Source organism: Mauremys reevesii, linkage group 7, assembly GCF_016161935.1.
Source record: "Mauremys reevesii isolate NIE-2019 linkage group 7, ASM1616193v1, whole genome shotgun sequence".
Lineage (NCBI taxonomy): Eukaryota > Metazoa > Chordata > Testudines > Geoemydidae > Mauremys > Mauremys reevesii.
Window position 1 is genome coordinate 100,946,615 of NC_052629.1, and position 26,455 is coordinate 100,973,069.

Below are 26,455 nucleotides of genomic sequence, written 5' to 3' on the forward strand. Positions count from 1 at the left end.
TCACGTTTTGCTTAACAGGGAATCAGAAATGGTACAGAAAGAAATTCTAGCAACAATAGCCTAGGTACAGAACATATACAGTATAAGGCACTACTTTTGCCAACCTAGATGTTTCAGGAGGTTCTTCTATCCTTATTAAAGAGCACAAGAATCCTAATAAATAGAAAAACACTGTTAAACCGAACTGGGCTTAACATGACTTTAAATTACAGGAAAAAAGGTTGCAGGGTAGATTCTGTCCCTGTAACAGAGTCTACTCACCACTGGGTGCCCACTCATGGCCAGGAATAGCATTGCTGCTCTCCCCTGGGGCTAGCAACCAGGGGCGGCTCCAGGCACCAGCACGCCAAGCGCATGCCTGGGGCAAGGGGCGCTCTGCCAGTCGCCACGGGGGCGGCAGGCAGGTTGCCTTTGGTGGCATGCCTGCGTGGGGTCCGCTAGTCCGGCGGCTTCCGTGGACCTCCCACAGGCATGCTGCTGAATCCGCGGGACCAGGGACCTCCCGCAGGCAAGCCACCGAGGGCAGCCTGCCTGCCATGCTTGGGGCGGCAAAATACCTAAAGCCGCCCCTGATAGCAACCACTACCGATGATCACTCTGGCACCCTGGTTGTTTCTCTGCCAGTAATCCATCCAGTGACTCAGCCCTCCATAGTCTTTAGTTAACCCCTTCCAGGGTCACAGTTGTCCCAACTGAAAATCCCCAAAAGATCTTTAACACAAAAGAAATCCTTCTGCCTTCTCTGGGCCCTTCTGCAATCAGTCCTTGTTTCAGCCTGCTGCCTTCTTGCTGGGCTCAACAGCCATTGTGGAGAGTTTGTACACCTACTCCTTGGGGTTGCTTGGTGAACCCACTCCCACCCTCTACTCTGAATACCTCTGGGCTTCCTGTACCAACCCTGGTGTGGAAAGGGTGTGCCAGAGTACACTACACTCTGGCTATTCACACAGGTGCAAAAGATGACAAAGCTACCTTTGCATATCACCATCGAGGGCTGTGCATCACAGAAGGCACAGCACAGCATCTGGCCCTATGAACTCAAATTAATTTTTCAAACCCCAATTATCCTAAAAATCAGTCTACACAGTTAAAGTCTCAGACACAACAAGAGTTGCTTATTCTTAATACAGAATGATATTTCTTCTTGAAGCACCTATCTTGAATAATCTTGTTTAAACACTGTATCACTCAGATTATGTTTTCTTGTTAGCAATGTTGCCTTGGTCAATGTTTGCAGAACAGAAATATACCATAAAACAACTCAACCACTACCCACACTTGCCCACTGGTAAATTCTGGGGATTACAGTGGTATCAATTCTATAATCACCTTGCTATCCTAAATTCATCGATAATATTGAAAAGAACAGCTTCTCAGAAGTGATCCTTCCATCCTAAGTGCTGTTCACTTAGTGGTCAAGCTAACTGCAAGACTGATCCCACTGTAATCTGCAGTATGTATTAAGTGGGCAGGTGTATGTGCTGGATGAGTTATTTTGTTCACACTTTGATACACAGAAGGAATAATGTAACTATTGGAAAGCAGTACTATGTATGATGTAAAACTGAAGACAATAAGGAATATTACTTCAGTGACATTGCATACGACTGCAAGTTTATAATCTGATAGTTCAATATCCAAGTACCTCTAACCACAGAAGACCAAATCCTATAGCCCTTACTAAGGACTAAATAATCCTTTTCATGGGTGAAGTGTGTTTCCCTGGAATTATCATATCAAGAGGTGGACAGGTAGACAAGGAATGGTATAGATTGCCTCCTTGCAGAATGGGCAACCCTGCAGGAAGTATGGTCCTCCAACCCTGTGGATGTTCCAAGATCCATGGGAAGATTCTGTGTATTTTGGCACATCTGCAAGAGTCTTGGAAATTTGTGCCAATAACCAGAGTGCCTCCATTATTTTCCCTACAGCAAAATGGCTCTCTTAGGAGCCATGCTCCCACAAATTCCCAAACAGCTGCCCCAAATGCATTCTCTGGGGTCAAAGAGTTCACTGAGCACAGTGGAAATCCATATATAATAATGCTGTTTCTGACAGCTCAACCACGTATGGCCTTATGCATCAGAGTGAAAAAATCATGGAGATTATGTGAAGGGGCTTTTGTAGAATCACTGAGGTGTGGAGGAAGTTCAACCCCCTCTATAAAAATCTGTTCATTTTTGCAGTTTTTTAAATTTTTCTATGTGGAAAAAGAGAGGGCTATCTGACCCTCAATCTTTTACTCAAGGGAAATACCCATTGACTTCAATTAGCATTTGACTAAGTAACAACCACAGGTTATGGCCACAATAACAAATCCCATTTTTTATATTACAATAATCCATATCTGAGATGTAAATGTATGAGTACAATTATTAAAGTATAAATAACAAAATGTTAGTACTCAAAAAATCTAAATCAACTTGCTAGATTTGCAATTAAATTCAGTCAGAGCAAAGTTATATAAATATAATTGTTCTCTATTAGTCTAAAAGTCATGAAAGATTTTTTTAAGACGTACTTATGTTTAGAGAGGCCAACAGAGGAATGAGTCTCTACTAATCTTTCAATTTGCTCCTGAACCCTTCCAAAAATAAAAAAATGAATCTGAAACAGAAGTCAATTATTGCCATCTATATGCAAAAATTGTGGGTGATCTGCCTTGTTAAACAACTCAAAATTATTTTAACAGATAATTGAATATCAAACAGGATTAATTTACACCTACAATCCCACTGAATCCAGCAGAAACTAGGACATCTGCGGGAGGGAAAAAAAGGCAAAAAAAGCCTGATTCTTCTCTCACTTGCTAAATAGGGAGTATCTCTATTAAAGTAAACTGAGTTGTGCCAGTGAAAAAAGAGTGTAAGTCAGAAGGGAATCAGGCCTTTATGCATCAAATCCTTTTCAAATATAAACTGTCAATACCCAAGGCTCCAAATAGCTAAACCAAGAAAGTTTTAAACAAACACATCACATAGCTGATTATTCTTTGCATGCTTTGAAAACTGTGTGAGAGCTTTATATGATTTTGATGGGGTAAAAAAGTTTCATGCAACCCTCAACTGTACTTTTAAAGGCAAATTTCATATTCAGCCTGTCTTTTTTTTTTAAAGTAGTGTACTATAGTATGCATGGACTGCTAAAATATACTTCTTTATTTAGTTGCAAAGTAAGAAGATTTTTTTTAAATTAATTACATTCTATAACTTGGATAATTCCTTCTAGAAAAATAAATGCAAATTATTGTACAGGTAAAATTCTTTTTCTTTCTCTCAGACCCCACTCCCCAAGTAAATGTACACTGTGTCAAGCACTACATGGAGGACTTAGGGGGAAAGACTCCACCTCCCAGCAGGTGGCAGCTACCTAGTCCTTGCATGGCCATTACTCCAGCTCCTTAGGCTACCATCCCCGTGTACTCTGTTGTTCATGGTCACTGGACCACACAATCACACCCAGAAGCATGCCCTTCATGCTTGCTCCACAATCCCTACAAACTCCTTCCCCCACCCCCACAAAAAAGCTAATCACTATTAATTTACTAAAAACAAATTTTAAAAAAATAAACAGTTCCTGGTCTCAACAATCTTTTCCACTCCTTTACTCCCAATAGTGAGTTTTGTAAACAGGGAAGCAGCCAGTGATGTAGCTGGAGGGGAGATTTGACACCCACAGAAAAATAGATTATTATTTATTTAAACGAACGCTGATAGTTTATTCAAAACTATACGAAGAAAGATGCTGCCACCACCCAAAGAGCTAACAATCTACCTAGACAAACAGTGCACACACATACATACTGGGAGATCCATAGGAAGTGCTAACCTGGAGCACCATTTTTATTCTTAAAGCAGAGGCATAGTTTTATTTCAGTAATGAGATGCTGAGCACATCATAGTGGCATCAGCATTCATGGACCTTGCAAAAGTAGCAAATTTTATGGATATATTTGAAAGATGAGAAGGTGGGTATCATCAGACATTCTGGGATGGAGAAAGCATTCCATGTGTACAGGTAGCACGGAAGATGCCATCAAGACAAGAGCTGTGTTAATGAAACAAAGGAAGTTTCTTTGGCAGATAAATGAAGGTATGAGATGAGAGTGGTATGGAAGGACAGAAGAGACTACAACTCTACCCCTGCCTACAATGAAGAGCACTGAAAGGGAACAGGAGAAGCTAGAACTATATTAAAAACAAGAGGAAATAATCCAGTGGAGAGATACAGAGAAGAGAATAATATGGTCTGAGGGGCAGGGAAGAAAGAACATTCCACCTAGAAAGCAGCAGGAGAGCTAAAACTGAGGGAAGCCGGATGGAAATGGGGGAGGTCAGTGAGGATAAGGGTATAGTAGTTAGGTAGAAGATAACCAGTGTTGTAACCATAATAGCAGAAAGGAGAAGTCTGATTTTCTTCATATGCTGTAAGGATCAGACTGGGTAACAGGGAGAGCAGGAGGAGGAAACAAAAAGACTTTTTGTGAACCTCATTAACAATTAAGTTGATGGTGTTGTAAACATATCAGGAATGCTACAATAAATGCCTGTCATAACTATAAAGGGAAGGGTAACAACCCTCCTGTGTACAATACTATAAAATCCCTCCTGGCCAGAGACACCAAAATCCTTTTACCTGTAAAGGGTTAAGAAGCTCAGGTAACCTGGCTGACACCTGACCCAAAGGACCAATAAGGGGACAAGATATTTTCAAATCTTGGGGAGGGGGAGGTTTGACGCTTTTGTTTGTGCTCTTTGTTTTGGTGGGTGTTCGTTCTTGGGACTAAGAGGGACTGGACATCTCCAAATCTTTCTGAACAAATCTCTCATATTTCAAACTTGCAAGTAATAGCCAGGCAAGGTGTATTAGTTTATCTTTGTTTTTCTCAACTTGTGAATGTTCCTTTTGCTAGAGGGAAGTTTATCCCTGTTTTGCTGTATCTTTGAAACTAAGGCTAGAGCGGGTTCCTCTGGGCTCTTTGAATCTGATTACCCTGTAAAGTTATTTTTCATCCTGATTTTACAGAGATGATTTTTACCTTTTCTTTTTAATAAAATCCTTCTTTTAAGAACCTGACTGATTTTTCCATTGTCCAAAGACCCGGGGGTTTGGGTCTTTGATCACTTTGTAACCAATTGGTTAGGATATTATTCTCAAGCCTCCCCAGGAAAGGAGGTGTAAGGGCTTGGGGGGGATATTTTTGGGGAAGAAGAACTCCAAGTGGTCCTTTCCCTGTTTCTTGTTAAATCACTTGGTGGTGGCAGCATACCAGGTTTTAACCTAAGCTGGTAGAAATAAGCTTAGGGGGCTTTCATACGGGTCCCCACATCTGTACCCGAGAGTTCAGAGTGGGGAAGGAACTCTGAAAATGCCAAAAAAAAATTACATTTGCCAAAATAAATACCTCTTCCAAGTTTTCCAAGAAAAACTGAACACTTCTCAGGGCAGCAACTGTCTCTTATGATGTGTTTGATATCACTTGATACAATCCTGATGGGGCATCGGGGCCCTACTACAGTAGTTTTCAATGTGCCAGCTCCTCCAACCCTTACTCATTCCATATTCAGGCAAAAAACTTCAATTGACATCAAAGGGCATTTTGCCAGAATAAAGAGGACTGAGGACAGCTAGAGTTGGCGCACTGAAATTTTTGAAATGGAAGCAGACAACTTTCCATTTTAGATTTTGACACAGACGCAGATGATTAAAGGAGCACTTAACTCTATGGCTCCTGCAACTCACAGTATCTAAACAGGTTCCACTCAGGCCTATATATTATTAAACATATTTTACAACATACTGTAAATTCCAACCATAAATTAATAATAAGCTCTGATCTCTAACTTCTCGGAGAGATTGGAACCTTACTGTTTTGTCTCTCTTCTCACTATATATTCATTAACATAATTACATGTTTCTTATTCAGGAGAGAACAGTATCCTTATTACGAAAGATAATAGGAAACACCTATTGAGACAATACAATATTTAGCTGGCAAAGCAGAATTTTTTTTTTCAAAATAGAAATATCCCTTTAACTGACATCCATTTGAAAGGATTCTATTGTGCTATCACACACTATACTTTGTTATGATGGAATCTCAAGATATATTTTTCAGCAGGTTTCTTCTAGCATCTAGTATCTATTTTCTGAATTGTACTGTGGATAACCAGTAAGCTGTCTAGACATCCTGAACTGACTTGTTAAATCAATTATCTATCCATGAGAATATAGAAATATCAATATGCGTGAACTTTCCCTTATGCACAAGTCCAATATAATTTAATAGAAAATTAAATGTTTTATAGATATTTTAACCATTCTAAAATGATTTAATATAAAATATTCTGCTACAGAAATATACAGAATGGTTCAAAATACCTATAGAAAAATATTGGTTATTAAAGCCTTTTAGAGAGTTATACAAAGAACACCATTACATTTCCATATAGCTTCTATAGAATTTCCCATAAGGGTGCAGTTTTTACTAACAACTGAATTCTTAGATAATTCTTAATTACAGTTTTTCCCACAGTGTACAACCAGTTGGCATTCCTTCCCCCAGGTTATTACACACACGAAGAGACTGTTAAAGGTAAGTGCATTCAAGTTGTGTGACACTTTCTTAAGTGTCACATGATTATAGTTGTGTGACACTTTTTTAAAACTGGTGTATTATTTTAGGAGGGGATTTCCAAAAGCGCCTAAAGGATTTTGCAGAACAAGTCCCATTGGAATCAATATGACGCTTCCTCCAAATCCATTGGGCATTTTTCAAAATCTTCCCCTTAAAGCATTGAAACACTGAGTAGAAAAGTTTATATTATTTACGCACAATGATATTTTATGTAACTCAGAAGAACATATTCTCTGTACTACATGTTATTCCTTGCTATTATAACTACTCTTTTCTTTATTGGAGTACAATAAGCAGTCACATAAAATATATGGTAATTGCCTGACTTAACTCACTTTTCCATCTGAAAAAGTTTTCAGGTTGTTTTATTTTTTTAATAAAAGTGCTCCCACCCGCCAAACACAAAGCAACAGGGTAAGCATTTTTGTTTTACTCCTAACACATGCATATTCATGCTACTATTCCTCCAATGCATAATAAACATGATGCACAAGAAATCGGGATTAAGTTAATTCATCAATTAGGTAAGTGCTTGCCAATATACCATGCTGCAGATCATCCCATCTGCTCTCTGTGACAAAATATCTTCAAGGGGGTCAGAAGAGCAGACGTACCAACACGCTGGTATCTTCCCCTCTACCTCCTTTGGACCATAGAAAGGTCCCTTTACAGGTGCTTGACAGTCTTCTTTCACTAAATTTTTGTGAACAAGGCTGAACATGGGACACCATCCCCTGTTCATCCCCCAGAAAGAGCGGCATTAACGCCAGTGGAGCTTCCTCTGTGACTGCTAAGTACTAATAGAGAGACAAGGTGGGTGAGGTAATATCTTTTTACTGGACCAACTTCTGTTGGTGAGAGAGAGAGAGAGAGAGAGAAAGATGTATTAATAGATTGAGACTCAGCCAATGGAAATTAGGGTTTAAGATTATAGTGTGGGTTTCTTCCCTGACTAGAATTATAATAATTACCCAATTTACTTTACATCAGGAATACATATTGCTTTAATTGTTTGGGTAAATAAACAACCAAACTTTCAGGCTTTCCAAAGTAAAAATGTTGCTTTAAAAATACACATGATTAGATGCCTCATAAACTGATGATGCTAAAAGGGTGGGAGCATAAGATCAAAAGACATTAGTAATACCATAAAAGCAGCAGAGAGTCCTGTGGCACCTTATAGACTAACAGACGTATTGGAGCATGAGCTTTCGTGGGCGAATACCCACTTTGTCACATGCATCCGACGAAGTGGGTATTCATCCACGAAAGCTCATACTCCAATACGTCTGTTAGTCTATAAGGTGCCACAGGACTCTTTGCTGCTTTTACAGATCCAGACTAACACGGCTACCCCTCTGAGATTAGTAATACCATGTGATAAAGCTCAAGTGGCAGAATCCTAAACTTTCCAGTAAATAAAAGATCTTTTGCAGAGGTTACAGAGGTTACAGGCTCCGGTGGACCTGCCGCGGGAGCTCAACCGGAGCCGCGGGAAGAGGGGACCCGCCGCGGGACCGAGGAAGGGCGGCGCAGCACACCGCGCTGCCTGGGGCAGCCTAATTTCTAGAGCCGCCCCTGGTTGGAGCCAAGCTCCCCCCTCCTCTCCCCCTCCCCCCATAGAGCCACGTCCCCGCTCCTCCCCCCCCCTCGCGCTTCCCGCTACCTAACAGCTGTTTGGCGGCACTTAGTGCTTTCCAGGAGGGCGGGGGGAGGAGCGGGGATGTGGCGCACTCAGGGGAGGAGGTGGAGAAAAGGCAAGGCAGGAGCGGGGACTTGGGGGAAGGGAGTGGAGCAAGGGCAGATGCTTGGACAGGAAGAGGCGGGGTGTGGGCAAGCACCCACCTGGCAGAGGGGAAGTTGGTGCCGTAGGGGGGAGTGGTGGGCGGGGAGCAGGGGCGGCTCTAGAAAATAGGCTGCCCCAGGCAGCGCGGAGCGCTGCGCCGCCCTTCCTCGGTCCCGCGGCGGGTCCGCTCTTCCCGCGGCTCCGGTTGAGCTCCCACGGCAGGTCCACCGGAGCCCCGGGACGAGCGGACCTGCCGCAGGCATGACTACGGGAGCTCCACCGGAGCCGCGGGAACAGCGGACCTCCCGCGGGCACGGCTGCGGACGGTTCACGGGTCCGGCGGCTCCTCTTGAGCTGCCGCAGTCATGCCTGCGGGAGGTCCAGCCGAGCCGCGGGACGAGGGCTCCCTCCGCAGTCATGCCTGCGGCAGGTCGGGTCGTCCGCAGCTCCGGTGGACCTCCCGCAGGCATGACTGCGGCAGGTCCACCGGCCCAGCCTGCCGCCCCCTATATTTGGCCGCCCTAGGCAACAGCTTGGTTTGCTGGTGCCTAGAGCCGCCCCTGGCTCCAACCCTGGAGCACCCACGGAGTCGGTGCCTCCCTCCCGCTCACCTCCTTACCTGCATATCAGGACAAATGGCGTCCCAATTGTACATTGATCGGGATGCGGGACAAAAGGTTAAATATCAGGACAACCCCAATTTTATCGGGACATCTGGTCACCCTAAGGGCAACAGTATTCCTCAGCCTTAGCCAATCTTCAATTTAAGTGTTACCCTCCCTTTTCTTTTCTTCTTGGGGGGGGGGGGAATGGTGAGGAGGGAATGAGATGGAACGTTACAGAATATTGAAAGTACTAAAATTAAACAAACATATATATCCATATATTTAATACTTTGAAATTTGTCTCAAATTATTATGTGACAAGTCTGGCACTGCAATGAAAACATGACACTATTTCTGATAAAAGCAAATAGATTTAATTAGGCAAATATTAATGGAACAAAAGGAATGTTTATGTTTATGGAAATTAGAAAGAAAATTAGAAAGAACTGCTGTTCTATATGACCACCTAGTGTTTTTGGTATTTCAGCCAACAAAAACTTGCAGGGATAGTGGAATTTACATCTTCACGCACACACACCCCTGTCAGATCTACTCTAAAAGTAAATCTATGAGTGTGAATGTACTTGATTACATAAAGTATTACTTTAGTAGACCACTAGAAGTCTATCAAGTATATAAAAAAAGATTCACAATGTACAGTACCTTGAAAACAAAAGCTAAGAAAAGAAAGTTAAATTGATACTTGATACAGAATCTCCAGAGGCAATTTTAATTGTAAGACTTGCTAGCTTGATATGCAAGGCACATAAAGAAAAAAACTACTCTAGAGATTAATTTCTGTGCATATTCATAACCCTTTTTCTGTTGTAGTCTTTAACCACTATTTTATGGATCACTATGTTCTCACACAGGCTGCAACAATTAAACTATAAAGTTACAACACACTTTATGCTAGTGCTGATTAATGCTAGCCTCAGGTATGTAGCGAGGTGTTGCCATATGTGTTTTGAGCACATCTGAGGTATGCATTAATCAGAACAATTACGCATAGTCTGAAGTCTTGCTGTGATTAGAAATGGGACTTCATGACCAACTTTCCTCTTGTTTGTCTGTGCACATCCCATTGACTTCCACTGTTAAAGTATTGGAGGCCAGAATTTGGGGCTAACTTTGTTTAGATATATCCTGGATTTTAGAACCAACACTTTGCCCTCTAGGCTATAGCTCCTCTCAACTAAGTATGAATATCAGAAAAAGAGAGTGAATAATAAAATAAATAAATAAATAAATAGATGCCTTGCACCATCTTTTCATCTGTAGAACTCAAAGTACTTTGCAAATGTAGGGAAGCATTACCATCACTGTTTTACATTTGCTCTAAGTACACAGATTTGTATGAGACACACTGTAGACTACACTGTGCAATACCCACCTGGGGAAGTGAAGAAACAGATTGACAGAGCCAGAAGGGTACCCAGAAGTCACCTACTACAGGACAGGTCCAACAAAGAAAGTAACAGAATACCACTACCCATCACCTTCAGCCCCCCAACTAAAACCTCCCCAGAGCATCATCAAGGATCTACAACCTATCCTGAAGGACGATCCCTCATTCTCACAGCGCTCCTCCCAGGTCTAAATCCCTGAGCCCTGGTGCTCCCATGAGCAGAAGCCCTGAGCCCCCTGCCCAGAGCCCAGGAGCGCCGAGGCTCAGAACCCCTAACCCCCCACCACCACCACCCCTGCGGCTGCAGCCCCAACCCTCTCATGGCTGAAGCCCATAATGTCTTGTCCCAAGATACAAACAACCTCCATTCCTGACATGCCCGTAACTCTGAGGTTCTACTGTATGAGATTAGAGAAAACAAACATTAACATGAAGAATTGGCCCAACAGGAGATGCTATAATGAGTGTCCAAGACATTTCTGTGTGGCAGATATTACTATTCCACAATGTAGGGTCTCAGGATTGCCATGGGGCCACCAAATCTCTAAAGGAAGCAAACCACACAATAGATAACTATATATCACACACATTTTATTGGCGTATTCCACTAATTATACACAGCTCTGTCTATAATCAATTATACTACAGATGATGTGAAAGGGATGGGAAGACAGATCCAACTGGTTAAAGCAGGGGTTCCCAAACTGTGGAACCCCCCAGGGTATGCAACACATCTTTAGGGTATACACAGGAGAAATTGTTTAATCATAGGATTTTATTTGTTAATTATTTTATTTATTGCATTTTCATAATAGGCTACTCCAGTGGCCCCATTGCGGTGCCCGCGGGCACCGCGGTGCCCGCCAGGACATTTATGTGGTCCCGCCTACTGACAAAGGAGCGCGGCTGCTGGACAAGCAGCCACCGAAATGCCACTGAGAAGCAGCAAAGTCAAGAAGCATCACCGCCGAAATGCCGCTGCTTCTCGGTGGCATTTCAGCAGCGACACTTCTTGATGCCGCTGCTTCTCGGCGGCATTTTGGCAGCGACGCTTCTTGGCATTGCCACTTCTCAGAGGCATTTTGGCGGCTGCTTGTGCGGCGGCTGCACTCCTTGGCAGCATTTCGGCTGCTGGTCATCCAGCGCTCGCCACACTGAAAGGTTGGGGATCACTGGGCTACTCAGACAAAACTTCAAAACTCTGTCCTCACCTTCAATCACTATACAGCATGGGTTCATTTGCCCAGCAATTGTCCAGTCTAACTACGCTCAGAACTTAATCAGGGTTGTTGGGTTTTTTTCGGTTGTGTAGTCACATTATAACTATATCTGTACATACCAGTGAAATATGGATAGATAGCTAAAGACAGGTAGTGTTAATAAGAACACACAAAATATCAGTGATGATAAGGGTAGAGGTATGTGGTCAGCTGGTAGATCTACAAGAGGATACACAATATGAAAAGTTTGGGAACCTCTAGGCTAAAACAAAAGACTATGGTTATTTTAGACCCTTCATGTCTTGTTTAATTGCCACCATATCTATCTATTGTTAAGATAGAAAACACACAAAAACACAGGGTGGGCAAGCAAGTGATAAAAGCCTCTTATCTGATAGCAATAACAAAATCCAAGTAAAATGCTCCCTTTTTATCAGCATTTCAAGGTTCCAGACAGAAGCCCTGTCCACGCCACTATTTTTAAAACTGCTAACAGTTAAAAAGCAAGGAGCATGATCTGTAAGCCTCATTATACTATTTTAGAACAATGTTTTGACAGCATTAAACGTCTGTGTTAGATCCCTGCTGAAATAGAAGAGAGGTTCAAGTTATTCTTGAACACTATTCTGTCCACCGTAATTCATGGCTGGATCATGCAAAGTGCTGGATCAAGGCCAAAGTGCTCAACAAAGTATCAAAGGGCCTACTCACACAGAGCGCCGTTTAAGTGTTCACTGGATGTAGGCCAGAGTACTCAGCACCTTGTAGGATCAAGGCTTTGCTGTAGCTGTGACCTTGTTCCTGGTGACCTGACATGGACACTCAAACCATTTAATAAAATGTTTACAGTGCAACCAATTTCAAAATAGTTTAGTTTTGTTCTCATGTGAATATGGATAGAGATATGCTAGGGGTTGGGTGAAACCTTGTTGAATCTTGGTGGTTTAAGAGCCACCCTTCATGCAGGATAAATGTAAAAAGCACTTAAGCTCATTTATGGAATAGATAGCTGAAACAATAGGAGCCACCACCCAAAACACTGGCCCCATGCAAGGGTGGCAAGGAATCTGAGCTACGTGGGAGGAGGGGTTAGACTGGGAGCTCAATGCAAATACAGGGGAACCGAAGAGAGCAGAAATATCACCAAAGTACACACAGAAGGCAGAAAGGAAGCCCCTGAGCCAGCCAGAGAGACACTTGTAGCATGACCCTGAGAAAAAGCCAAGACAGGGAGCTTTTGTTGGCAAAAAAGGAGACTTGGAACTGAGAGCAAAGAAACTTTCTCCCGTTTGGGGAAACAAGACTTTGTGTATATTCTTTGTAAATAAAACAAGATCACATCACATCAATTTCTCCTAACAGAAACAACCCACAATATCCCAAATATTGGCTAACCAGATAGGTCAAAAGGGGAAACGAAGTGTAGTTTTAAATTATGTGTCTTACAAATGTGAATTGCTTAGTGGTTTACGTGTCATGTTTTGACACTGCTTGCCAAATATACTACGTACAATTCTTAGGCCAATTTATGTGGTGCTATGGAGTACATGCAGATACATCAGTTGGATATGCACCAGGCCAACTTGGATTTAGAATAACCAGATCCAGTAAACAAGTGATGGGAGGGGAACTTGACCTTTTCCATAAGTGGGCATTATGAAGCTGCTTGGGGATGGTAGGGGAATTTATGCAAAAGTAAGTACTGTGCAACAACCTCAGGAGAGGAGAAGGACAGAGGGTCTTTCTTCCTTCAGGTTCATGTTAGCTTCCACAGCTGTGGAGCCCAAGTAAGTCACCAGAGTCCTGAGGGCTCTGTACTGCATACATGGTCAGGATTTGGCTCACTGTACGCAACAAAATAGCTTCTAAAATAGTCACTGTAATATAGCACAATAGGATATTCCACACTGAAGCTTGGGGTGGAAGTTACATACTGTAACATATTGCTATCTAAGGGACTGATCCAGCACTTAAGGTACTGGAAGATTTCCCCTGACTTCATTGGGAGTTGGATCAGGACCTAAGCCTTCACTTCATGTTTTATTTTATTCATAAATTTAATTTATTTAGTTTACACAAATCCACTGAAATCCCCATGTACTGTATAACCCAGATGTAGTTAAGGTGATAGCCATGTGTCTTGTCCTACAGTCATACAGGATAACCTTCCCAAATATACCCCATAATTATACTTTGTAATTTACCGTAAATTATTTATAGTCGCTTACCATACCTCTTGCAGTTTGTTTTTAAAAGGTTAAAAAAGTTAGCTTGAGTGTTTTCTCTGCAATTTTACCTGAAGAGGACTTTAACTCTTACCAATATAAAATGCATAGGAACAAATTCTACTCTCCATTATACTTGTGGAAAGCGGCAGTAATTCTATTGAATGTGGCAGATTTTTTTTTTAATACACACATACCCATGATGCTCTTGCAGGCTGAATTTCAAAAGCAGAACATTTAACGCTTCAAAATATTGGTCTCTTGTCCTTAAACACAGGATCCTTTATTAGCTCAGTCAGTATTAATATACAGCACACACTTGTAACATAGAGGAGAGATTCAGGGTTCAGTAAGAAAACAGAGTTCCAAAACCAAAATGTTCGCCTACCCCATAGCCCAGCAACTCCAGCCAACAAGACCACAGGCAGGGAGTGACTAAAAATCACCACCTACAGGAAGTACAGTGGAAGGTTGTCCAAAAAGTTCAACTGTGCACTCCCTTTTGTGTTTGTGAAGTGTGTTACATACACAAGTTTATACTGTATACTGCACTGTACCTTTAGATACCAGCTGACAGAATTTGGAGGCATAAGCAACAAAAATGTTAGCATAAAAAAAAATCTTTAAAATAGGGACTTTGTTAAGCCAAAACAGTAAGCTAAAAGCTGAATTTTAAACAGTAGGCTATCACAGGCAATTAAATGTATTTTCTGAAATATTTATTTTAATATTTACTAACTGCAGTAATTAATATGCAGCTGACTGTCTGAAAGGCAACCTAAAATAGGACTGAATATTTTAACAATGCTAAATCATCTCTTTTCACAACTCCTTTTACTGTTCTATCAAAAGGTAAATCAGCTAATGCTCACCAAAATAAAATGAACTACCAAAGAGAACACTGTGATGAATTAATGTGCAGTTACAAAGCAGTCTCTATTTTCATCACAGTCCATCATTTAAGTATATGCTATTTTTCATAACCTCTTGTTAATTACCCATCAATCATGTGTGTTCTGTGAAACACAGAACTAACTAGCACTAGCACTTTTGTTCTTAGAAATCTTAAGAACATAAGAATGGCCATTCTGGGTCAAATCAAAGGTCCATCTAGTCTATTGTCCTGTCTTCCGACAGTGGCCAATGCCAGTTGCACCAGAGGGAATGAACAGAACAGGTAATCATCAAGTGATCCATCCCCTGTCGCCCATTCCCAGCTTCTGGCAAACAGGCTAGGGACACCATTCCTGTCCATCCTGGCAAATAGCCATTGATGGACCTATCCCCCAGGAACTTATCTAGTTCTTTTTTGAACACTGTTATAGTCTTGGCCTTCTCAACACCCTCTGTCTAGGAGTTCCACAGGCTGATCGTGTGTTGTGTGAAAAAATACTTCCTTTTGTTTGTTTTAAACCTGCTGCCTATTATTTTCATTTGGTGACCCCCTAGTTCTTGTGTTATGAGGAGTAAGTAACACTTCCTTATTTACTTTCTCCACATCAGTTATGATTTTATAGATGGCTATCCCTCCTTAGTCGTCTCTTTTCCAAGCTGAAAAGTCCCAGTCTTACTAATCACTCCCCATATGAAAGACATTCCATACCCTTAATCATTTTTGTTGCCCTTTCTGAACCTTTTCCAATGCCAATATATCTTTTTTGACACGGGGCGACCACATCTGCACACAGTATTAAAGAGGTGGGCGTACCATAGATTTATATAGAGGCAATATGATATTTTCTGTCTTATTATCTATCCCTTTCTTAATGATTCCCTACATTCTGGTTGCTTTTTTGACTGCTGCTGCACATTGAGTGGAAGTTTTCAGAGAACTATCCACAATGATTCTCTTTTTTTGAGTGGTAGCAGCTAATTTAGACCCCATCATTTTATATGTATAGTTGGTACTACTTTCTCCAATGTGCATTACTTTGCATTTATCGACATTGAATTTCATCTGCCATTTTGTTGCCCAGTCACCCAATTTTGTGAGATCCTTTTGTAGCTCTTCGCAGTCTGCTTGGGACTTAACTATCTTGAGTAGTTTTGTATCATCTGCAAATTTTGCCAGGCACTGGTACTGGCACTGACAACAGAAGCATTATCAGTTCTGGCTAACCTGATGTTAGAGGAAGCTGCAACATCTCCAGCACCAACCTTGGCTTCGATGGCATTACACTCAGCACCAGTACACATCTCAGATCTCTTGGTACTGATGTCACCTCGAAGATCAGCACTAGAGAAAGTGTACTCCTCTTCTTGCTCACTGAAACCCACCTTCTCTACACCTTCCACTAGGGAACCTTTCAAATGTCAGGAGAGGCTCTCGTCAAACCAATGACACTCACTTCAGTGTTCCAACTCGCCCACTTCATGCACGGCAATAGCCTAACCAACTTTATCCCTACAATGCTCCACCATGGTCCTATTTGACATACTGGAGACTTCCATCTAGGTTCTGGTCTACCTCCAACCAGTCAAGAAGATTCAGCAGTCACACTCTATTTCATCAATTGCCAAACCACTGACTGTGGACAGGAAGGAGCAAGAACAGTTTGAAGATGAAGATGAAGAACAGGCAGGTCTTGAGCTACTTGACCAATGTCCTTCATCTTCTTCCAGAGATCTGTCATTACCCTTCTTGACTCCAAATCAGCAAAAGGATTTCTTCCTAAGGACAGATTTCACTCTATCCAGGTGATTTATCACCAGCATCAAAATGAATCCATCAATCACGGTAAGAACCTGCTTCAAACTTCTAGGCCACATGTCAGTGTACACATGTGTGACACTGCTAGTAGCCAGGCTTCACTTATGTCCTTTACAAAGCTGGCTATGATCCAGGTATAACCCCATCGGACATCAAATACACATGCATGTTGTGGTCCAAGCTCACATTCGGTTTTCACTGAAGAATGTTCAAAAGGGAGTACCCTTCTCCACACCACTTCTTACAAAGACACTGATCACTGAGGCATCAGAAACAGGGTGGAGTATACACCTTGAACCATTTTCAGATAAAAATAACTTTGCTTCCAAAAGAACACAACTCTACAGTTGAGCATACCATCCCCACAGAACCCACCTGTGAGCCCCTCTGAATGCAGTTTACACCACCTTACTTCAAGACTTCTTTTTTTGGTCTCCATTACATCAACCTAAAGGGTCAGCAAATTCTGCAACAAAAGTAACTGTGTAAAGATCCCCAACACTGTCAGGTGTAGGCAGCAAGTGTCTTCTGTCTCTTCAGGGGTCTGAGCCAGGTGTTGAGACACCATTGCTTGGACCTGCTGTATGAGTGGGCTTAGTGCTCTATACCTTGGAGGAGAGTGAAGGTTTAAGCTTCACCTTAGGGAGAAAAGAGGGGGATCGGCATCAGGAATCATGTTTAGTCCAGTTTTCTGATCTCTCTTTTCTTGATGAGGAGGCAGAATCAGTCTTTGGTGATTTTCACTAGTATTGGTTCCTTGTCCAATGGTGCTGCAGATCCTTGGCCAGTACTGACCTTAGGTGTTGTGTGCCACCTAACAGGGACACTGGCTAAGTGGGACTTAGAAGTGACTAGTCTCATCTTGAAGGTCAATGCCCATTCTTCAGGGTCTGAAGTTCCTCTCATCAATTGCTTGGGAAGGTACAACTTCAAATGAGTGCTGCTGAGAATTTTCTTGTTCTTTTTTGAAGTTCAAGGACTTTGAAGATGCCACTACAGGTTAAGATAGTGCTAAGTGCCAAGGATAAAATTAAAATCTAATTTCAATTTAAAAAAAATCAAAGAAAAAGTAGGAATTTCACTGATAAAATTATCCTTGTCTAATTAGTCAATTGGGGCTGTCCTACTTGTTAAACCCGATTGCGCTCTATGTTATCTGCTGGCAATGTTGGTTTTTCAGGTTGTTTTCAGGTGCAACACAATTTACAGTAGGGATATCTAGTTCACATTACAGTTCTGAACCACAGTGCGTATCATAGCACAAACTACAGTGGGTGCATAATAATGTGTAAGAAGCACAGAGACTGCGCTGTTCTTTTCAGTTGTTAGCTATCTAGCTAATGGTCTTCAGCTGAAAACCCCACCCGAAATGGCAACAGTAAGTGAGGAACCAATTACCAAAAAAGTGCAGATACAGGACAGAATATGAAAACACTTACACCTGGATTCAGGAATTCCACAAGTGTGATTCAAAAGCCTTTTGTAAAGCATGCAGGAAGGAATTTAGCATTTGCCATTGAGTCCGATGTTAAGCAGCATGCTGATTCAAATAATCATGAACAAAACACCAGGACTCACAAGAGCAATATCTTGGTCTCAAATTTTTTCAGCAGGCCAAATAAAGCCTTCAAAAACAAGGTTATCACTGCTGAGCTAACAAGTTTACAACACAGTAGTCCATCAACACTCCTATTGCTCATGTGACTGTGAACTTAAACTGGTGCCAACCTTATATCCAGATTCAACGATTGCAAAGCACATCAGCTGTGGCTGAACTAAAGCAGAGGCACTGATCAAAAATGTGCTGTCGCCGCTCTTGACAGGATGACCTCAGCAAGCCAGATGGTCCCTATTTCTCAGTTGCCAGAGATGCATCTAACAATGTAAAAACTTATCCCTTATCACTGAGATACTGGACACCCGAACATGGGGTCCAAGCTAAACTGTTAGACTTCTATGAGCAAAGCAAAGAGACTGCAGAGGCAATAAACACCACATTACTTGAAAAACTTGCAACACACAAACTAGACCTGAACAAAGTGTCTTCCTACTGCGCTGATAATGCAAACATGAATTATGGAAAGCGACAATCAGTGTACCAGAATTTAAACAAACAAAACAAAAATATCTTGCCTGCAAACTGTCTTGTCCATGTTGTGCACAACGCCATGAAACATGCTAGCAATACCCTGCAAGTTGACATTGAGACTCTGGTGATTAAGATATTCAATCATTTCAGCAGTTCTGCTAAGAGAGTAGCAGCACTGAAGGATATGTTTGACTTTGTGGATATGGAGTATGCCACTTTACTGTGCCACATTCCGACATACTGATCGAGTTTTTCCCAGCTGTAAACAGACTTGTAAATATGTGGCAGGCTCTTAAGTGCTACTTTGTTTCTCTGGGCAGTGTCGAGTATCCAAAATCTCTATGGATGCTGTTCTCCAACATGGAAAACAGTGAACAAGGTGAGGGGCCTAACAAAGTTGAGGTTCATCTGTTTTTCCTCCAGAATGTCCTGAAAATTTTCAGTGATACTGTGCTCTGTTTGGAAAATGAAAGTGCAACAGCATGTGAAGTGTATGCCATAATGAATAATCTGAGAATTAAACTTCAGCAACGGAAGAATGACAAATTCTTCGGCTCCAAAGTTGAAAATGCATTCACTGAGATACTGACTGTCACTGCTGAATGTCTCCAAAAAGACTTCATGAAATTTTACGATGTGTCAGTCCTATATCTGGAGAAATGGTTTCGTTTTTTGACAACTGGCTACTTGTTCAATACCCAGTGCTTAAACATCAAAGTTAATAGGGAATTCGAATACAGGGATCTGTCTGCGGTCGTGACCGCTGTAAACCTACAAAAAACTGGATCTTAATCAGCTCTGTGATGAGCACATCAACTCCAAGTTGGAGCCTGGCAAACACTCAGTTGTGGAACTCTGGTCTCAAGTGCTGAGAAACAAGGACAGAAGCACTGAATTCCTGAACATAACAAAGCTGGTGTCATACATGCTCAGCATACCAGTAAGCATTACATAGACAGAACGTATATTTTCAGTTATGAAAAGTGCATGGAGTGACATCCGGAATCCAAGCAGCACAGACCTGGTGTGGTCTGAAACCCTTGTCAAAATGAATTTCCAGATGAATTGCAAGGACTTCTACAGCTTTGTGATTGCCCAGAAGCAAGTCATGACTATGGCAAAGTCATCCAAGAAGTACTAGACTTCTGGCATGTCTGAGAGGTATGCAAATTGTGAAGTTGATTTATTGATTGAATAAAAAACCCTGCCCTTTACCCCTGTTGTTTATTTAGTGTACAAAAAAATCTGTATGTTTAAATATGGATTACAACTAAATCTACTATTTAGTCAGGGAGGGCACGGCAGTCACTGATTCCGGACCTCCCTGACTTAGTTTGCTTCAGCTGTCAGCGGCTGAAGCCAGGGCCGAAGGTAGGACTGTGGGCTCCCCTCCGTAACTGAAGCTGGGGCTGGAGCCAGGGCTAGAACCAGGACCCTTCGTTCCCCTACCCTACAACTGGGGCAGCAACCAGGATCCTGCATTCCTGTCCCATGGCTTGTGGTAGGAATTGGAACTGGGATCATGTGCCCCTCCCCCATGGCTTGCGGTGGGGGCCACAGCTGGGGCCATACACCCCCACCCTTGCAGCTTCTTAAGGCTGTGTGTCCTCCACCCCCATGGCTCCGGTCGGGGCTGTATGCCTGGGGCTGCTCCGCCCCCAGTGTGTCCTGATATTTTACTCTTTCTTTGGAAACAGCAGGTCTGGTAATTCTGTGACTGTCCAGTGAAAAAGGGGCTTGACACTGCAAGGAGACTCTCAGAGGACTTGGAGGTTGGAGAATGCACATCGCAAACCTGCACGAGGGACAGCAGATGCTACGTGGGCTGAAAGAGGAGTGCTTCCTTTGCCTCTGGCTGGGCGATTCAGGGAGCTGACCCTTGGCAACTTCATGCTAAGGTTTCTTCATGCTAAGGGCAGAAGGTTGGGAGGTGTCTCGCAACTCTGAAGTTTCACACTGGTACAGAGGTGTGTTACAGCTATGTTGCATGATTTAATTAATTGCTATCTCCAATTGATGATTGGTCAATCAAATGAGTCAGATTACTTTATATTGCTGCATGCTGAGCTACTAAAAAAGGACAGAACCACCCAGGTGTGTGAAGAGCCACTACAGAAAGACTGTTCTAAACATCAAAAGGGACATTTCTGTAGACAGCTAAGAGTGCTGATGTAAAGAGGATGGTATTATGCAAAGTTGGTCAATTGATCATACAGCAAAGGGACTTGCAGAAACAGATTGTTGACCAGAGTTAAGCCAGAAGTTGTTGGGTCATATACTGAACATGTCTTACACAAACTGGTCTTGCACAAGATGTTTTGCATAAGGGTATTGGAATTTTCCAGACAAAGTTGCAAGCAACCTAAAGGAGAAGACTGTTTCCTCACTGCATGATGGAAAGGGACACAACTCACCTCCTGGTTTGATATTTCAAATCTTTGACAAATTAAAAGTCACTTTCTGATTGGCCCACATCAGTGTTGCTAAAAAGAGAAACCAGGACATGCTACCCAGCAGAAAATATATTAAATGCCCTGTGTTGTTCAACACACTGTTCCCTGAAGCCTAAATATTGGCAAAGAGGCCGAGAGGGACAGCAGGAGCACTCCTTGTGTGGTTCAATTAAGCACCCGGTTAGTTGTTTTTTAAAGTCCTATCTAAGGAGACTGTTGTGAAATCCAGAAAGAGAATAAGAGTACAGCTGTCATAACATCTTGAGTGAATTGCCTGAATGAGCTCCCCATCTATCTTGAGAAACCAGTCATTGCAACTGTGAAGCTGAGCTAGAAAACCCACCTTTATGCCAGTTCCAACTATCCGGTCAAATGACTTTTAAAGATGCATTGTTTACTCAAGTGACAACTTGGTTATGTCAAGCTAAATGCTTCTCAGAAGTATGCACATGAGTTAATGAACAACTAACATGTATAATGTGGACTTGTGTTTTAACAAGTTTAGTCTTAGCCCTTGTTTACACTACGGGGTTAGGTAGAATTTAGCTGCGTTAGGTCAGTTTTAAAATGAATGCATTTACACAACTAACCCTGTTCCATCGACCTAAAGGGCTCTTAAAATCGATTTCTGTACTCCTCCCCAGTGAGGGGACTAGCACTAAAATCGACCTTGCTGGGTCGAATTTGGGGTAGTGCAGGCACAATTTTACGGTATTGGCCTCCGGGAGCTATCCCAGAGTGCTCCAATGTGACTGCTCTGGACAACACTTTGAACTCCGATGCACTAGCCAGGTACACAGGAAAAGCCCCAGGAAATTTTGAATTTCATTTCCTGTTTGGTCAGCGTGGCAAGCTCAGCAGCACAGGTGACCATGCAGTCCCCCCAGAATCGCAAACAAGCTCCAACATAGACCGAAAGGGAGACACTGGATCTGATTGCTGTATGGGGAGAAGAATCTGTGCAGGCCGAACTCTGATCAAAAAGAAGAAATGCTAATATAAAATCGCAAAGGGCACGATGGACAGAGGCTACAACAGGGACACACAGCAGTGCTGCGTGAAAGTTAAGGAGCTCAGTCAAGCCTACCAAAAGACAAAGGAGGCAAACGGTCACTCCGGGTCAGAGCCACATACATGCCGCTTCTATGATCAGCATTCTAAGGGGGGACCCTACCACTGCCCCACCACTGTCCATGGACACCTGGCAAGGGGGGGGAGTCTCACGCAACACGGAGGAGGATGAAGAAGAGGAGGAGGAGGAGAATGCGCAGCAGGCAAGCGGTGAATCCACTCTCCTTGGCAGCCAGGAACTTTTCATCCCCCTGGAGCCAATACCCTCCCAAGGCGGGATCCCCAACCCTGAAGGCAGAGAAGGCACCTCTTGTGAGTGCACATTTATAACTACAGTGCAGGGTTAAAAGCAATAATGTTTAATGTTTGATTTGCCCTGAAGATTTGGGATGCATTCACAGCCAGTACAGCTACTGGAAAAGTCTGTTAACGTGTCTGGGGATGGAACGGGAATCCTCCAGGGACATCTCCATGAAGCTCTCCTGGAGGTACTCTGAAAGCCTCTACAGACGGTTTCTGGGGAGGGCTGCCTTATTTCATCCTCCACGGTAGGACACTTTACCACACCAAGCCAGTAGTAAGTGGTCTGGAATCATTGCAGCACAAAGCATGGCAGCAAATGATCCTGGGTTTTGGTCACATTCAAGCAACATTCGGTCTATATCTTTCTGTGTTAGTCTCAGGAGAGTGATATCATTCATGGTCACCTGGTTGAAATAGGGGAATTTTTGTAATGGAACAGTAAAAGGATCCCGTTCATGCTGGGCTGTTTGCGCTTGGCTAAAAGGGATCATCCCGGAGAACAGCCATGCGGTGGGGGGAGGGGTGAAGGGATCATCCCAGAGAATAGCCATGCGGTGGGGTGGGGGGAGGTGTGTGCTGCACATCCACCCAAAAACCACAGCCCCTCCTTTTAAATGTGAAACTCAACCGGCATTGCTTGCTATGGGAAAGGAGGGCGCTGCAACTTGAAACCATTCCCACATGTTTTGAAGGTGTAAGAAGCCAACCCCGCGTACCCTTTGGCTTACAATGGCTGCCTGGAAACCGAATTCTGTAGCCCAGCCATGTGTGATTTGTCACCATACCGGCAGGTGCTCAATATAAAAGGCAAAATGCGACCTTGTACCTAAAGAACATGTTCTGTCTGCTGTGAATTGCTTGATTCACTGCGAAAGAGTCTCCCTTTTGTTCTCAGAAATGTATCATCTTAAATTTTACTCTCGCTTTTTATCCCCCCGCAGGTGCAAATGTTTCTGTGCTCCCCCTATCATCTCCATCCCTGAGGTTATCGCAGATTAGAAGACAAAAAAAACACACTCGCAATGACATGTTTTCTGAGCTCATGCAGTCCTTGCACACTGATAGGGTACAGCTGAATGCATGGAGGCATTCAGTGGCAGAATCCAGGAAAGCATTAAATGAGGGCAATAAGCAGAGGCAGGAGGCAATGCTGAGGCTAATGGGGGAGCAAATGGACATGATGAGGCATCTGGTGGAGCTGAAGGAAAGCCAACAAGAGCACAGGCCCCCGTTGCATCCATTGCGTAACTGCCAAAGTTCCATATCCTCCTCACCCAGACGCCCAACAACGCAGGGGCAGGGGCAGAGGCTCTGGGCACACAGCCACTCCACTCCAGAGGATGGCCCAAGCAACAGAAGACTATCATTCAAAGAGTTTTGACTTGTAGTGTGGCTACAATAAGCAATGTGGCCTTGTCCTTCCCTTCGCCCCCACCACACCTCACCTGGGCTACCTTGTCAGTTATCTCACTTTTTTTTAATTAATAAGAAAGAATGCATGGTTTCAAAACAATAGTTACTTTATTTCCTTTGCCAGCTGTGATCGAAGGCAGGAGGGTGGTTGGCTCACAGGGAATTAAAATCAACAAAGGAGGCGTATTTGCATTAAGGAGAAACACACACAACTCTCACATGGTAGCCTGGCCAGTCATGAAACTGGTTTTCAAAGCCTCTCTGATGCGCAGCGTGCCTAGCTGTGCTCTTCTAATCGCCCTGGTGTCTGGCTGCTCAAAATCGTCCACCAGGCAATTTGCCTCAACCTCCCACCCCGCCATAAACATCTCCCCCTTACTCTCACAGATATTATGGAACACACCGCAAGCAGCAATAGCAATGGGAATAATGGTTGCACTGAGGTCTAACCTAGTCAGCAAACAGCACCAGCAAGCTTTTAAACGTCCAAAGGCACATTCTACCACCATTCTGCACTTGCTCAGCCTATAGTTGAACTGCTCCTTACTAGTGTCCAAGCTGCCTGTATATGGCTTCATAAGCCATGGGAGCAAGGTGTAGGCTGGGTCCCCAAGGACAACTATTGGCATTTCAACATCCCCAACGGTAATTTTCTGGTCTGGGAAGTAAGTCCCGTCTTGCAGCTGCTCGAACAGCCCGGAGTTCCTAAAGATGTGAGCGTCATGCACCTGTCCCGGCCATCCCACGCTGATGTCAGTGCAATGTCCCTTGTGATCCACCAGTGCTTGCAGCACCAATGAGAAGTACCCCCCTTGCGGTTTACGTACTGGTTGGCAAGGTGGTCCAGTGCCAAGATAGGAATATATGTTCCGTCTATTGCCCCACCACAGTTAGGGAACCCCATTGCAGCAAAGCCATCCAGTATGACCTGCACATTTCCCAGAGTCACTGCCCTTGATAGCAGAACATCAGTGATTGCCTTGGCTACTTAGATCACCGCAGTCCCCACAGTAGATCTGCCCACTCCAAATTGATTCCCGACTGACCGGTAGCAGTTCAGGCGTTGCAAGCTTCCACAGGGCTATTGCCACTCGCTTCTCAACTGTCAGGGCAGCTCTAATCTTGGTATTCCTTGGGTTCAGTGCTGGGGGAAAGCAACTCACCAAGTTCAAGGAAAGTGGCTTTACGCATGCGAAAGTTTCTCAGCCACTGGGAATCATCCCATACCTGCAACACTATGTGGTCCCACCAGTCTGTGCTTGTTTGCCGGGCCCAGAATTGGTGTTCCACTGTATCAACCAGCCCCACTGCCACCATGATGTCCCAAATGCCACAGCCCATGCTTTCAGGAACGTCTGTATCCATGTCCTCCTCACAATCGTCCTCGTGCTGGCATCTCTTAGCCAGATTCTGCTCATACTGCAGGATAATGCACGAGGTGTTTACAATACTCACAACAGCAGCGGTGAGCTGAGCGGGCTCCATGCTTGCCATGCCATGGCGTCTGCATGGGTAACCCAGGAAAAAAGGCAAGAAACGATTGTCTGCCATTGCTTTCACGGAGGGCGGGGAGACTGACGACGTACCCAAAACCACTGACTTAAGAGGGGCAGTGGCGGGGGGCTGAGAGCAAGGGCTCTCAGCTCCGCATGCAGCTCCCCGCTGGGAGCCCAGCAGACAACTGGACTCCGGACATGGAGCTCCCCACCGGGCACAGTCATGCTCCTGGTGGGGAGCCAAGAGCCTGGGGGCAGCCAGGCTCTTGGCAGGGAGATCCAGCTGCAGTGTCTGGTCAGCTGTCCCGTTATTGGTGGGGACCAATTGACGGGGAGCAGGGAGCTGAGAAACCTGTTGCAGTTGCCCTGCTCCCAGCAGGGAGCAAGAAGCAAGGCTGTAGTATGTACACTGACCTAACTAGGTTGACATACGCTGCCAACCTAGCGCTATAGTGTAGACCAGACCTCAGTCACTTAGGCCTTTGCAGTGATGAGCAGAGCAATGCCTACATATCTTTAAAAATCTGAGCCCCTAGAACTGAAAGACTCCATATCACACTACCAAATCCCCTGTGTCATCCAGTTCCCCACAACTGAAACTAAACTAAAATTGAATTAACAACATATATTAGAAGACCTTACATAAATTCATCACTGTCTTAACTGCGCTGCAACTAATGATGTTTAATCAGATATGAATATACCCCATTGAATGGATATCGCTCAGTTTGAAATATGGATTGCAGAAGCATAAAGAAAAGAAGATTAGGCAACATATCAGTAATTGCAAAGAAAGAAAACAAGGCATTTCAGCAACAACAGATAAGTAAAGTGATCTGGAGAATTGCTCCAGACGTAAGAATTATCAAGCTGAATAGAAATTTCGTAAGAGCAAGGCTAAGGTCTCAATTCAACAAAGTACGTAAAATCGTGTACTTAAAGCAAGTGAGTAGTTGTAGTGAAGTCATATGCTTAAGTGTCTTATTGATTCAGGGCCTTGATTCTACGGATTTTTTTAAAAAAATCTCAGTGTTAGAAA

The 26,455-nt window shown here is 43.4% G+C and overlaps 1 protein-coding gene across 3 annotated transcripts in view; it reads right to left on the reverse strand.

Annotated features, from left to right (window-relative positions):
* Nucleotides 1–26,455, reverse strand: part of ERC2 (ELKS/RAB6-interacting/CAST family member 2) — an 801,227-nt gene that overhangs the window by 713,417 nt on the left and 61,355 nt on the right. The gene's annotated exons all lie outside the window — the stretch shown is intronic.